The 12,869-nt window shown below is 38.1% G+C and overlaps 1 non-coding gene across 1 annotated transcript; it reads left to right on the top strand.

Moving 5' to 3' along the window:
* Positions 1-3,095: 3,095 nt before the first annotated feature.
* trnaa-cgc (transfer RNA alanine (anticodon CGC)) lies at positions 3,096-3,167 on the top strand. Its single transcript has one exon. It is a non-coding gene; the product is annotated as a tRNA-Ala (tRNA).
* Positions 3,168-12,869: the final 9,702 nt, after the last annotated feature.

Below are 12,869 nucleotides of genomic sequence, written 5' to 3'. Positions count from 1 at the left end.
TAATTTTGATCAGTGCATTTTAAGCAAAATGCTTTTTTTTTTTTTGTTGAAATACCTTATTCATTTTGTGAAAGATTGTTGTAGGAGGGTGGTATAGACACAACAAATTGTCCTTAAACTGTTGAGCAGTGAAGAGGGTATTATTTAAAAGTTATTTAATTTTGTATGAGTTGTCCTCTAATTTTGATCGCGGGTGTGCATATATATATATATATATATATATATATATATATATATAACATTCTGAAAAAAACAAACATGTAATCCTGAGCCAATCACTTCATTATGAATCCCCATTATTAAGCAATGACGAACCTTACTGACACAACACTGCACCTATTTACTCACAGCAAACCATACTGTGTAGAATGAAAACAAAGGTATTTAGAGTAAATTTAGTTTTATTTACCAAATAAACAACATAAACTATTCTTTCAGCATCTCAGTTTTGTCCCCACTGATACTAAAACGCTCAGAATTAGAGCCAAAATGGGCAACACGAGATTGGTCACGCAAATATTTTTTTTTCCTTTAAAACAAATGTCATCAAATTTACTCAATTTGAGATGATCAAAAAACATCAAACAAGGGGGAACATATAAGTCCACAGGAATGGTGAAAACACTAAGACGCTTGTATAGTTGATACAATTAAAGAAAACAAATTCAATATTATTATTGTTATAAAGGCCGAATAAAATACCTCACTGCACACTCATATTTGATTTAAAGCGTGATAATAACATGAGAAATGAGCACATAACAGTAACACTGAGCTCTTTTTTGGCAGTTGCCGGGAATTTTATCAAGACAAGATTATGGTCTGAACAATTTCTGTCATTCCTAAAGATGCTGTATAGAATTTGGAACCTTTTTAGTCACTCCCGCCACCTCCTGGCTCGTGTTATCATTGCAGCCTAAGAAAGCCCGTTTATGATGCTCGTGCAAGTACGTGCATTCTTAGATGTGCTTGTATAAACGATTTTTTTTCATCTTTTGGGGGTTTTGGGTCAGCGTTTGGACCGACAGACACCCCCCTACTTAGGACCATTCGACTTACGAAAAACGGTGGATCCGAAAAAAAATTCGGGATGTCGAAAAATAGCCGGACACTGTTGTTGGTTAGATTTTGCATTGTGTGCACCTTTTTCCGAGTACAGGACCGTACTAAAGAGCTTCTTTTTGCCGCTACCGGCGTGTGGTGGCGCTGTGAGTGGTCACCCGGCACCCGAAGAAGAAATCCGGCTTCCACTTCCTTGTTAGTGTATAAACATACTATGTATACAGTCCTGTATCTCTAGCGCTCTAAGAACTTTGATGTTTTTATTGTTTAATATCTTGTGCATCCATTCAATATGGTAATGTAAAGTGTAAAGAAGAGGCGAGTCGTTTCTTTTAAAATGGAAGTGGAATAAGAAAGATTGATGCGGTTGAGAATATTGGATCGCTTTTTTTCAGCCACTTTTTACCACGGAGGAAGAAGGCGCCTACCTCTTGAAGCCCATCTTCCAATAGTAAGTTAGACTTAACTTTAATTATCTCTATGGAGCATATTATTTTATGAAATGTTTATTTTTCAGTACCAAACAATACAGGTTACTTATACAAGCATTAAACATACTTATATGAACCTTAAACATACAAAATATAGCTCTGAAGCAACTTAAGAACAAATTCAAGTAGGGCAGCATCTGTACTTGAAACAGGCATTTTCTTACTTTCACCATTTTCGTGCCACCCCACCAAAAAACTTGGGGACGAGCATGAAAACACACTCTGCCCCCATGACCCACCATTTTTTTCCTGATGTGTTTCTTCCCCAAACAGCTTTCCTAAAAGTATGATAAAAGCAGTTAAGTGCAGTGGGGGAAAACATAAGGGCTGTTTGAACTCAGTTGTGGAATGTTAACACACACTAAAGCAGTTATGCTTAATGCCACAAGTGGCAGACACGAGTACAGTGACAAACTACTCAAATACACCTCAAGAGAACAAAATGAGTTGAACTGATTCTGAATTTTAACTGTTTTCAAATCAAATGTAATAGAAATTAACATATTGCATTGTTTTTTTGTTGAACCAAACATTTTAAATAATCCTAAAACTATCTGTGTATTATTTGTTATTGCAACATCCATTTTGACCTGGAAGGGAAAATAAGCTCACGTGTGGTCCCTTCTGAAGGTTTCTTCATTTTCCTCACATTGAGGTTTTTAAGTTTTTCCCTGCCATCTTGTAGGTTTTAGATCAGGGGATGGTGTAATAATAGTCTGTGGTTTGCAGTAATCTGTGGTCTGTGCAGCACTTTGAGACTCTTTGTGATTAAGGGTGTCACAAATAAACATGACTTTGTCACAGTCACGTACTTAATTTTTTAGATAGATAGATAGATACTTTATTCATCCCCGAAGGGAAATTCACATTTCCAGCAGCATCCCTGAGCTGAGAACAGTACAATAATAAAGCCAAAAGAATGCAATATACAAATACCCAGTGTGACGTGCAAATGCCCACTGTAGCGTGTTATATAGAGTAACTAAATAGTGCTACACAGAATACATATTGCAGTAAGATTCGGTAATATCCAATGTAGGTGGTGTGGTTTAATGTGGGCCTTTACTCTGCCGGGTGGAGTTAAAGAGCCTCATGGCATGAGGAAGAAAAGATCTCTTCAGTCTGTCCGTAGTACAAGACAGTGACAGCAGTCTGTCGCTGAAACTGCTCTTCTGTCTGGAGATAATGCTGTGTAGTGGATGCGATGGATTGTCCATGATTGACCTCAGCTTTTTCAGTGCTCGTCTCTCAGCTACTGTTGTTAGGCTGTCCAGCTCTTTGCCCACAACAGAGCTCGCTTTCCTAGCCAGTTTATTGAGACGAGAGGCATCCTTCTTCTTGACGCTGCCTCCCCAATACGCTGCCGCATAGAAGAGGGCGCTGGCCACTACTGTCTCATAGAATATTTTCAGGAGCTTTTTGCAGATGTTGAAGGAGGCCAGCCTTCTTTTTTGGTAGCATTTTCAGTGTTACCGTAAATCTGAAAATACTTTGTCCTCTATGGGTTTATGTATATTTCACACAAACACTCACACAAAAAGAGGGGATGTAGCTCAGTAGTAGAGCGCATGCTTCGCATGTATGAAGTCCCGGGTTCAATCCCCGGCATCTCCACTACTTTTGGCAGCACGGCGGCGCAGTGGTTTGCGCGTGTGTGGTACAGTTCTGAGGTCATGAGATCAAACCTCCTGTGTGGTTTGCATGTTCTCCCTGTGTTTGCGGGGGTTTCCTCCGGGCATTCCGGTTTCTTCTGCCTGAAGATAGCTGGGATGGGCTCCAGCACCACCGCGACCCTACTGAGGATAAGCGGTGCAGATAATAGATGGACACTCACACAAGAAAACCTCTTGCCCCATTAGCACAAAACCTTGTTTAGGTACTTTTCTTCTCATGTAGAAAATAAATAATTAGAGTTACAATTGTCTTCCGTGTCATTCATCAAACATTGTTTACGAGATTAAACTCCAGAATAAATATGTCATAAAAGATTGTGATAAAAAAGATAGTTGGCATAAATAATAATAATTAAAAATAATTGAATTCTTTAAAACTTTTGGATTTTTTTTTTTTAAATTATATTCTGTGTTCTTTGCAGCTCTTTGGGACTCATTGTGATTAAGGGTGTCACAAATAAGCATGACTTGACTTGCTTACAGACTGTGTAGAGTGAGGTCATTTGACTTAAATAGAGAAAATATTCCACTTTCAACTTTTGAGGACACCTCAAAAAACGCACCACATCCCTACACAATAAAACCAGATCTTGGTCAACTTAGATCTGAAATGGGAATCAATGAATCCACCTGACTTTCATTTTAAGAACGCCTAACTCGAATTGAGTCAAGTATGGGGTGTTTTTATTTCGAACCTCTGACGTTTCTGAATAGGGACGGTTGAACCTTGAAGACACTTTGCAGTTGCATGGCGTGGCAGGATTCCAGAAAGGAAAACAAAAGGACCAGCTGGAGTCTGCCCTGGAGAAGCTTCACCCCCTCGAACGTTATCTTTAGTAGGTCAGCACCATATTTTGAACGCACCTATTTACATTTGAGGGTGTTTGGTAAACACTTTTGTTTGGATTATTAACATACCTTTTAAACTCAGCCAGTTGCTACCCTCGTTATTAATCGTCCCTATTATGGGATAATCAACCTTGCAAACATAACACGGCACCTATTTACTCATAGCCAGACAGTGTAGAGTGAGATCATTTGTGTAAAACAAGTTTCTTTAATTTACCAAATAAACAACAAAAACACTCCTTTTAACATCTTTCTTAACTCTTTCGTGTAAAGCAGGGGTGTCAAGCAGGCGGCCCGTGGGCCGGATCAGACCCGCTAAGGGATTGAATCCAGCCCGCGAGACAACGCTGGGGGAAGCGCAGGAGAAAAACGAGCTGTGAGTTGAAATATGTCCACTTGATGTTGCCAAAGCCAGGTGCCTCTCACAAAAACTGTACTTGTATTTCTTTCTCTCTCTCTCTCTCTCTCTCTCTCTCTCTCTCTCTCTCTCTCTCTCTCTCTCTCTCTCTCTCTCTCTCTCTCTCTCTCTCTCTCTCTCTCTCTCTCTCTCTCTCTCCCTCCGTTTTTCTCTTACTCTCTGTCTCTCTCTCTTTCACACTCTCTGTTTCTCTTTTTCTCTTTCTTTGTTCCTCTTTGTCACATTCTCTCTCTGTGTCTTTTTACCTTCTTTTGCTCTCTCTTCCTTTTTTCCTTATCCTCTCTATTCTCTCTTTCTCTGTTGCTAACCCCTTCTCTCTTTCCCCCTTCTTGTTTTCTCTCCTCTGTTTCTGTTTCTTTTTGGATTTCTTACTTTCTCTCTCTTTCTTTCCCCCTCTCTCACTATTTCTCTTTTTATCCCTTTTGTTTCTCACATTCTCTCTCTCTCTCTTGTCTCTCTCTCTCTCTCTCTCTCTCTCTCTCTCTCACTCTCTCTCCCTTTCTCTATATCCATATCAATTTCCCTTCGGGGATGAACAAAGTATCTATCTATCTATCTATCTATCTATCTATCTATCTATCTATCTATCTATCTATATCCCACACCCTTTCTTTTTCTCTCCCTTTCTCTTTCTCTTATTTGTTTCTCTCTTTGTTCTTTTTTTCTAATCTACTAGTCCAGCCCCCGAGAGAATGTTTTTTCTATCATGTTGTCCCCCGAGTAAAAATGGGTTTGACACTCCTGCCGTGAAGCAAAAATTGGTCACCTTAGGGGAGATGACATAATTGTCGCCATCTTGCTGCTACAGGTACTCTCAAAACCCCAAAACCATGTGTAGCTTAGGCAGAGGGAAGGAAAGCTAATGAACTAGTTCTAGGTTTGATGAGTGGTAAGATTAATAGAAGAAAAACCAAAGTCAAAATTAATTTTAGCAAAAGACATCAGTTTTATAAACAATGAACGAGTAAATAAACAACATTCAACATTATTTACAGTAAAAGACTCCTATTTGGTTTAAGGTTCTAGATAAGAAATACTAGTTTGGTTAATCTTGGTTTACTAAGCCTGTTTTATTTCTTTTTCAGTTTGATGACCAAGTTAAGTCGGGTTTTGGTTGATAAGCTAGTCACAAAATTTACATTTATGTTTATTTCTTAGAATCGACCAAAATCTGGTTTGTATTTGTCACAGTTGCCCATTGCCCCCAATTGGCCCAGCCCGTTTGGCGCCAGCAGCGGCTCGTTGACTGATTGTCTTCCCCCCTATTTGATCTCAGAGCTCTCACTTACCCTTTGTCAGTCCGTCAACAAACTTCTGCACCTGCAAGACTTGTGTTTCAACTCTGTCCAGTGTCCTGCTTGTGTATCCTGTCCGGTATCGTTCCCGTTTGTCTCGTCCTGTCTGATACTTCGCTACAATCTCCAGTATTGGGTATTGTTCCCGTCTATCTCGTCCTGTTTGATATCGGACTCCAGTCTCCAGTGTATGGTATCGACCCCGTCTGTCTCGTCCTGTCTGATACCTTGCTACAATATCCGGTATCGATCCCGCCTGTCTCATCCCGTCGGATATCTTTCGCCAGTCTCAAGTTTCCGGTATCGATCCTGTCTGTCTCGTCCTGTCCGTTATTGACCCCGTCTGTCTGGTATCTGCTTGTGCATTTGGTATTGTCTTGTCGGCCTCTGGCTTCCTGTTTTTCCACGCCGAACTTCTGCCTTACTTCTTCCGCCCAGCGATCACCGAATCGCTGGCGTTTGTGTTAACGTGCATGACTGACCCATTCCCGTAAAATAAAGCTTGTGTGAGAAACGGTACGCATCTGGGTCCTCCTCCTGTTCTGGTTCTGACAATGTTAGAATTAAATAGACATCAAATTTCAACGACAATTAAAATGGGGACAAGTTAGTTAATCAAAATGGCAAAGAAAACCCAATTTCAATGTTTTCCACTTCAGGGAATCATAACTTCCTCGTTATCTCTGGTTTCTCAAAGTTCACAGTCGATATCAATGGAATACTCCGATTCCCACCACGACCTTGATGTGAAGCTCTATGATTAATCTGATCCCGGCTGCATTCTTAATCTGCTGTAGCTCACCAAGGTTTCTAATAATCCAAGGAATCGAGGAATTTTCTCCAGAGAGAAAAAAACCTGGCCCAAACTCGTATAGGTTAGGTTTTCGGCCATTGTGACTTACATAGTCAAAAAGAAGAAAAGGAGTTATTTGGTTTTTCTATGCAATGTCTCAGATCCTGTCTGTCGTGAATGCTGACATGCCTGTTCTGCCCATAGCCTTGATGAAAGACGTACTATTGTTTCTATCATGCCTTTTTCTTACAAATCTTTGTTGAAACAGAGAAAAACAAACCATTATTTGCTAATTAAAATAAATGATTTCATTTGATAATTTGGTAAAATGATCAATTATATACTATAATGTGCTTCAAATCAAATTTGAATACTTTATATAAATTATCCTTTCACCTAATATTTCTAACTCAATTTTGAATGAGGGTTACCCTTGTGAAAGGCTGGTCAAGAAAAATGATGTGGTTTTACACTTTGAGTCCATGTAGACAGCATTCTCCCTTGTACTTTGTAGCGCTTGTTTTTGGTTGCATTACACCAGGACTGGCCCAAGCCTTCATGGGGCCCTAAGCAAAATTAGATTTGGGGCTCCCTATTACTTGATCATTTGCATCCATACTAGAACTCATTCCTGTTCTACTCCATGGGTGGGCAACTATTTGGAGTCGGGGGCCGCATGTGACATTTTATACTTCTTTTAAAATAAATTAGTTTCATCAAATTGGTTTTGAAATGACCACAATAATAGTAAAATATTAGGTCCTTGTTTTAAAAACTTCATTTGTTAGTTAGTTTTGAAGTATTACTGTAGGGTTTTTGTTTTTGTTTTTTTTTTTAATTTCTGAAGTCGAATATTTATTGAAGTTCTCTAGTTTTTTTGTAGTGTTAGTGTAGTTTTATTTTTATACTATTTTGTAGTATTTTTGTAGTCATTTTTATGTAGTATTTCCATAATAGTCTTTTTTTAGTATTTCTGTAGTACTATTGTTGTATTTCGAAAGTTGATTTTTTTTGGTTGTATATCTGTAGTATTTTCGTAGTATTTTTGTATTATTGCAGTAGTATTATGATTATAATAGTTTTATAGGATTACTGTAACTTTTTTATTTTTTAGCATTTTGTAGTATTTCCCTACAAGAATGTTTGTGGTATAAATGAAGTATACCTATAGTATCGTTGTAGTTCAGTGTTACTGTAGTTTGATTTTTTGGATATTTCCATAGGAGAATTTTTGTAGTATCGTTATAGGTTTAATTTGCAGTATTTCTGATGTAAACCTCTTGCAGTATTATTTTTGTAGTAGTATTTCTCTAGTAGTTTTTGTATTATAGTATTAGGTATTTATGTATTTTTAGTATTTCAGTAGAAGTATAATTGATGTATTTCCAAAACCTTATTTCAGTATTATTTTTGTAGTATTTCCATAGTAGTATTTTGTCATATTTCTTTAGTATTTTGTAATATTACTGTCGTACTTTTGGAGTAAATAATTCTGGAGTAGTATTTGGTAATACAGCATAACTGTTATAGTATTTTTGTAGTAATTATATTCTGTTTTTTATTGTCAGAATGAAAATAAAGTAATATGTGAGGTCCTTGTTTTTAAGCACTATATTTGATATTTAGTTTTGTCGTTACTGTGTAGTATTTTTGTTGTATTTCTGTAGAAATATTTTCGAGTGGACACAAAGTGACAATGGGGACCAAAAAAATTTAACCACTCTTGGGGGTCCCCTAGTGGTTGCGAGGCCCTAAATAGCTGATGAGCAAAATGTTTTTTCCTTAAAAAATGTATTGGGTGTGGTTTAGATAGGTGCTGTTTATGGTGAGGAAATTTCAGCAGATTTTTCAACTTGAAGTATTAATGTTTGTACACTTTATGCTCGAAAACGTTGCTGTCATAAAAAAAAATGAATTGAAATAAAAGCACCCCTTTGAACGTGTCGATTTAAATTACAGTATCATTAACACGTGCACTGTTTTTCAAATGAGAATTCAGCACTTTCAAGTAGACACAGTAAGAAAAGGAACCTGAATAGGCCATAATTCAATTTGCATTTTGCACATTCCCCTGTTGTCTTCGCTATTTAAACAGCTGCCATATTCGAGCCGGCGTGTGGCAGCTGGACAGAAGTGCAAAACTATAGTGCGGCTTCACATTTAGCTGCAAGGCAAAAAGCAGCGGGGTGGGGCTTTTATGTTCACCCTTGAAAAGGTCTTTTGCTCGAACTTTGTAGGAAGCCCTTAAACACAGCTCAAAGGGACATTGAGTATTATTTAGCACTTCCTAGTGGTAAAAAAATCCTTCATTAAAAGAAACCTTAATAATCAAGTCATGTCATGTTTATTTGTGACGCCCTTTATTACGAAGAGACTTAAAGGGATGCACAGACCACGGACTATTACAGACTACCGACTATTATGACACCATCCCCTGATCTAAAACCTACATGAGGGCAAGGAAAAACTCAAAAACCTCAACATGAGGAAAATGAAGAAACCTTGAGGTAATCCCCCCTTCCTAACAAATAATACACAGATATTGTCGACATGAAATACAGGTCATTCATAAGCTATAGAATAGAAGTGTGTTTTATTGATTTAAATAAAAAACAATAATACACGAACTATCATACAAACATACTTGTTGTCATGAACTGGAACCGGATCAGGACCCAAACGTGTGACGTTTCTCACACAAACCTTTTATTTTACGGGAAATGGTGCGTTATGTACGTTAGGCAGCAGTCTGGCGTGAATCGATAGGGAGCCAGAGGCCGACGAGATCGAAACCAACTGCCGAGTAGATATCGGACGGATGGGGTCAATACCGGACAGGACGGGACAGACAGGATTGCTAATGAAACAGGATATTGAAAAAAAACGGGACCAACTAGACGGGAACGAAAACTGAAGAGAATAGTGAACAGGACAAAAATAGACGGGAACGAAACTGGAAACCGATATTAAACAGGACAATAATAAACAGGAACAATACCGGACAGGAAATGCCAACAGGAAACACGACCGAGTCAAAACCCACATCGTGCGGGGCAGAGGTTCGTTGACGGACTGACACAAGAAGAGTGAGAGCACTGAGCTTAAATAGACGGAAAGCCAATCTGTCAACGCGGCGCAGCTGGCGTCACACGGGCGAGGCCAATTGGGCGCCATGGCAACCGTGACACTTATAGGTTGAGAAATTTGTATCTATTTTACATAAAATGATGGCACTAGTGCAGTGGTAAGCAACCACTGGGCCGCGTACCGGACCATGGGTCGTTTGGTACGATGCCCCACAGAAATGAATAAAGTTTGCCTCATTTTTTGCGTATACCGTACAAGCAAAAGGGCTCGGTGTGACCGGGCCATTAAAATATTGTATTTGGCTTCTTGGAGTTGTCGGGGGTGCAGTACCAAATTTGGCCAGCAGATCCCATGAAATCAGATGTTTATTGATTTTGTTAGTATTTATTGGGGGTGCCTTGACACGAGGAAAGGGCATTTGATTTTATCCCATCATCACACTATTTTCACGGTACTTTGCTGAATATGTGGGGTTGTAATTCAAACAATTTATTAAGATTGAATCATACTTTATACAAACACATTGTAAGTTTTATTTTGGTATTCTGTTCATAGTTTACATTGTCAACACAGACGCTGCTCTACTTACAAACGAGATAGGTTCCGGGCGACCGTTTGTAATTTGAATTTGTTCGTAAGTTGCCTAATTGCTATGTTTTGTATGGAATGTATGTGTAAGGTTCATTGAAGTATGTTTAAGGCTTGTATAAGTAACCTGTATTGTTTTGTACTGAAAAACAAACACTTCATTAAATAATATGCTCTATAAAGATATATAAAGTTGAGTTTAACTTACTTTTGGAAGATGCGTTTCAAGAGGTCCTGCTCCGTGGTAAAAAGTAGCCAAAAAAAAAGCGTTCCGACCATTGTCTCAACCACATCAAGCTTTCTTATTCCACTTTCATTTCAAAAGAAACGGCTCGCCACTTCTTGACACTTTACACCAACCATATTGAATGGATGCAAGAGATGTTAAACAACAAAAGCGATACAGTACACGTTGTTATGATCACACACGAGCCAGGAAGTAGAAGCCAGATTTCTTCTTCGGGGTGGATGCTGGGTAACTTCTCACAGCGCTACGCAACGGAAAGAAGCGCTACAGTACTGTCCTCTACTCGGGAAAAGGTAGACACAATACAAAATCTAACTTACAGCAACGTCCGGATATTTTTTGACATCCCGAAAACCTTTAAGTCGAATGGTCGTAAGTAAGGGAGCGTTTGTACATGATTTTAATTGCTACGTATTCAACAACATAGCACCAAGTAATAATACTGTGATGACGAGATAAAATTGAACAATTTTTCATGTTATCAGTAACCTTAGTGCTCTATTGGATAACAGTCGCTTCTCTCACTGCCGTGATCCAGTTTCAAATCCCATTGCATCCAATTTTTAGAAAATGTGGTCAGTGATATGTTTTGACTAATCAATCAATAATCGAATACAATAATGTACTTCCATGAAACCTTTTCTATAATATGCACGCAAAATTTGAGATATTTTTGGGGTACAAAAAAATGTGCGTTATACCCGGATAGATACAGTGGACTCCGACAAGAACTAAAACCCATTGGAATAGTTGACATCTGGAAGAAAGACACCCAGAGTGAGAGGCCTCCCGTATAAAAGAGGCAAACATACATATTGATTTGTGCTCCTGCAAGTTTTCTCCCTCCTTCTATTGCCAGATTTGACCTGTGTGCCCTTTCTTTTTTTCAGTTGTTATGTGTGCAGTTTGCATAAGGTCCGCCCGCCCACAGTTTGCATGGGGCCCTCCACTCCCTGCTTCTCCTTTCATCCCCCATCTGCTGCAGAAGCTGCTGCTGCAGTGTCTGGTTTAGGGACCAGGAAAGGTAGAATTGGGGCCACGGGGGGGTCTCTGTCTCAAAAGAGGAATTATACATCTGCTGCCTATAGTCTAACAGTTCACTTCCACTGCACACTCTTGTACTAGGTAGGGGGCAGTAATTCAGATATACGACCATTTTATTGTGTGGGGTTGTTTTGTGTTTTGTTATTTAGAAACCCTTCATTCTAATTGAAGTTGTAAAAATATCCGCGAGACAATATATCAGGGCAATTTAGTGTTTGGTATGTATTCATAATCTAAATATTTATAAAATATAAAATTGATAAAATATTTTTAAAAGCAGAGCATGTATTATATTGTGCAGGGGTCTCCTACCTTTTTCAAGCTGAGAGCGTTCAGAAGCGGCATCCATATACATTTGAAATGAATGAATGAATAAAAACTTTATTTTGAACATTATAAAATAAAAACAGGACAAAAACGATGACTCTACAACAAAAATATTGTGAACATAACATGTTCGAAAAGGGGTAATAAGAAGCAGACACTTACTTTCCCTAGACCTTCATCTTCCCTATTAAATACATTTTACAGATACCTTCTCTTTTGTGTCTAAATATGACAAAATCTCACATATATAAATATTACATAAGTCGGATATCAATAATTATGATAACAATAGTCACATATTTTATACATTAATCATCGTAGGACCCATCTATCAATGTGATAATGCTACTAGTCACTAAATATTGTGACACCAATGATAATAACAACTATAGCAATAATAACAGTTATGATAGAATAATAGTCACAGTAACAACAAGGTTATCTATAGTTGTAAACGCAGTATTTTCAATCTCTAGTATCACTCATAACCCATTTTGTTCATCTCTGTATTCTGCCAGTAATGTTTTTTGTATTTAAATTTGAACACGTGTTCTGTTGTTGACTCATTGTTTTTGTCCTGTTTTTATTTTTATGTTCGAAATAAAAGTTTTCATTCATTGTTTGATCTCGTCTTGTAAATTGTTCCAAAGTTTGGCTCCACATGCGGACACACACATACTTTTCCTGGTAGTTCTCACCGTTGGGATTTTGAATTTACTACAGCCCCTTAAGTTATAATTTCCCTCTTTCCGAGTGAACAATTTTTGGATGTTTTCTGGCACTGTTTTTTTGATAGGTCCTGGACGATCGTTCGTAATTTGAATTTGTTGGTATGTTGCTTCAGTGCTATAAATTGTATGGAATGTATGAGTAAGGTTCATATAAGTATGTTATTAAGGATATTTTTTGAAGTATGGTTTAACAAACTCAGTCAACCAGTGAAAAAAAGTTTACTAGAAAGTCACAATGACGATGGAGCGTCCACTCCCCATTCC

Source organism: Urocampus carinirostris, chromosome 17 (genome assembly GCF_059441175.1).
Source record: "Urocampus carinirostris isolate Australia breed hairy pipefish chromosome 17, RoL_Ucar_1.0, whole genome shotgun sequence".
Classification (NCBI taxonomy): domain Eukaryota; kingdom Metazoa; phylum Chordata; class Actinopteri; order Syngnathiformes; family Syngnathidae; genus Urocampus; species Urocampus carinirostris.
The sequence above is the reverse complement of the archived record's forward strand: the minus strand, read 5'-3'. Positions and strand labels throughout refer to the sequence as shown.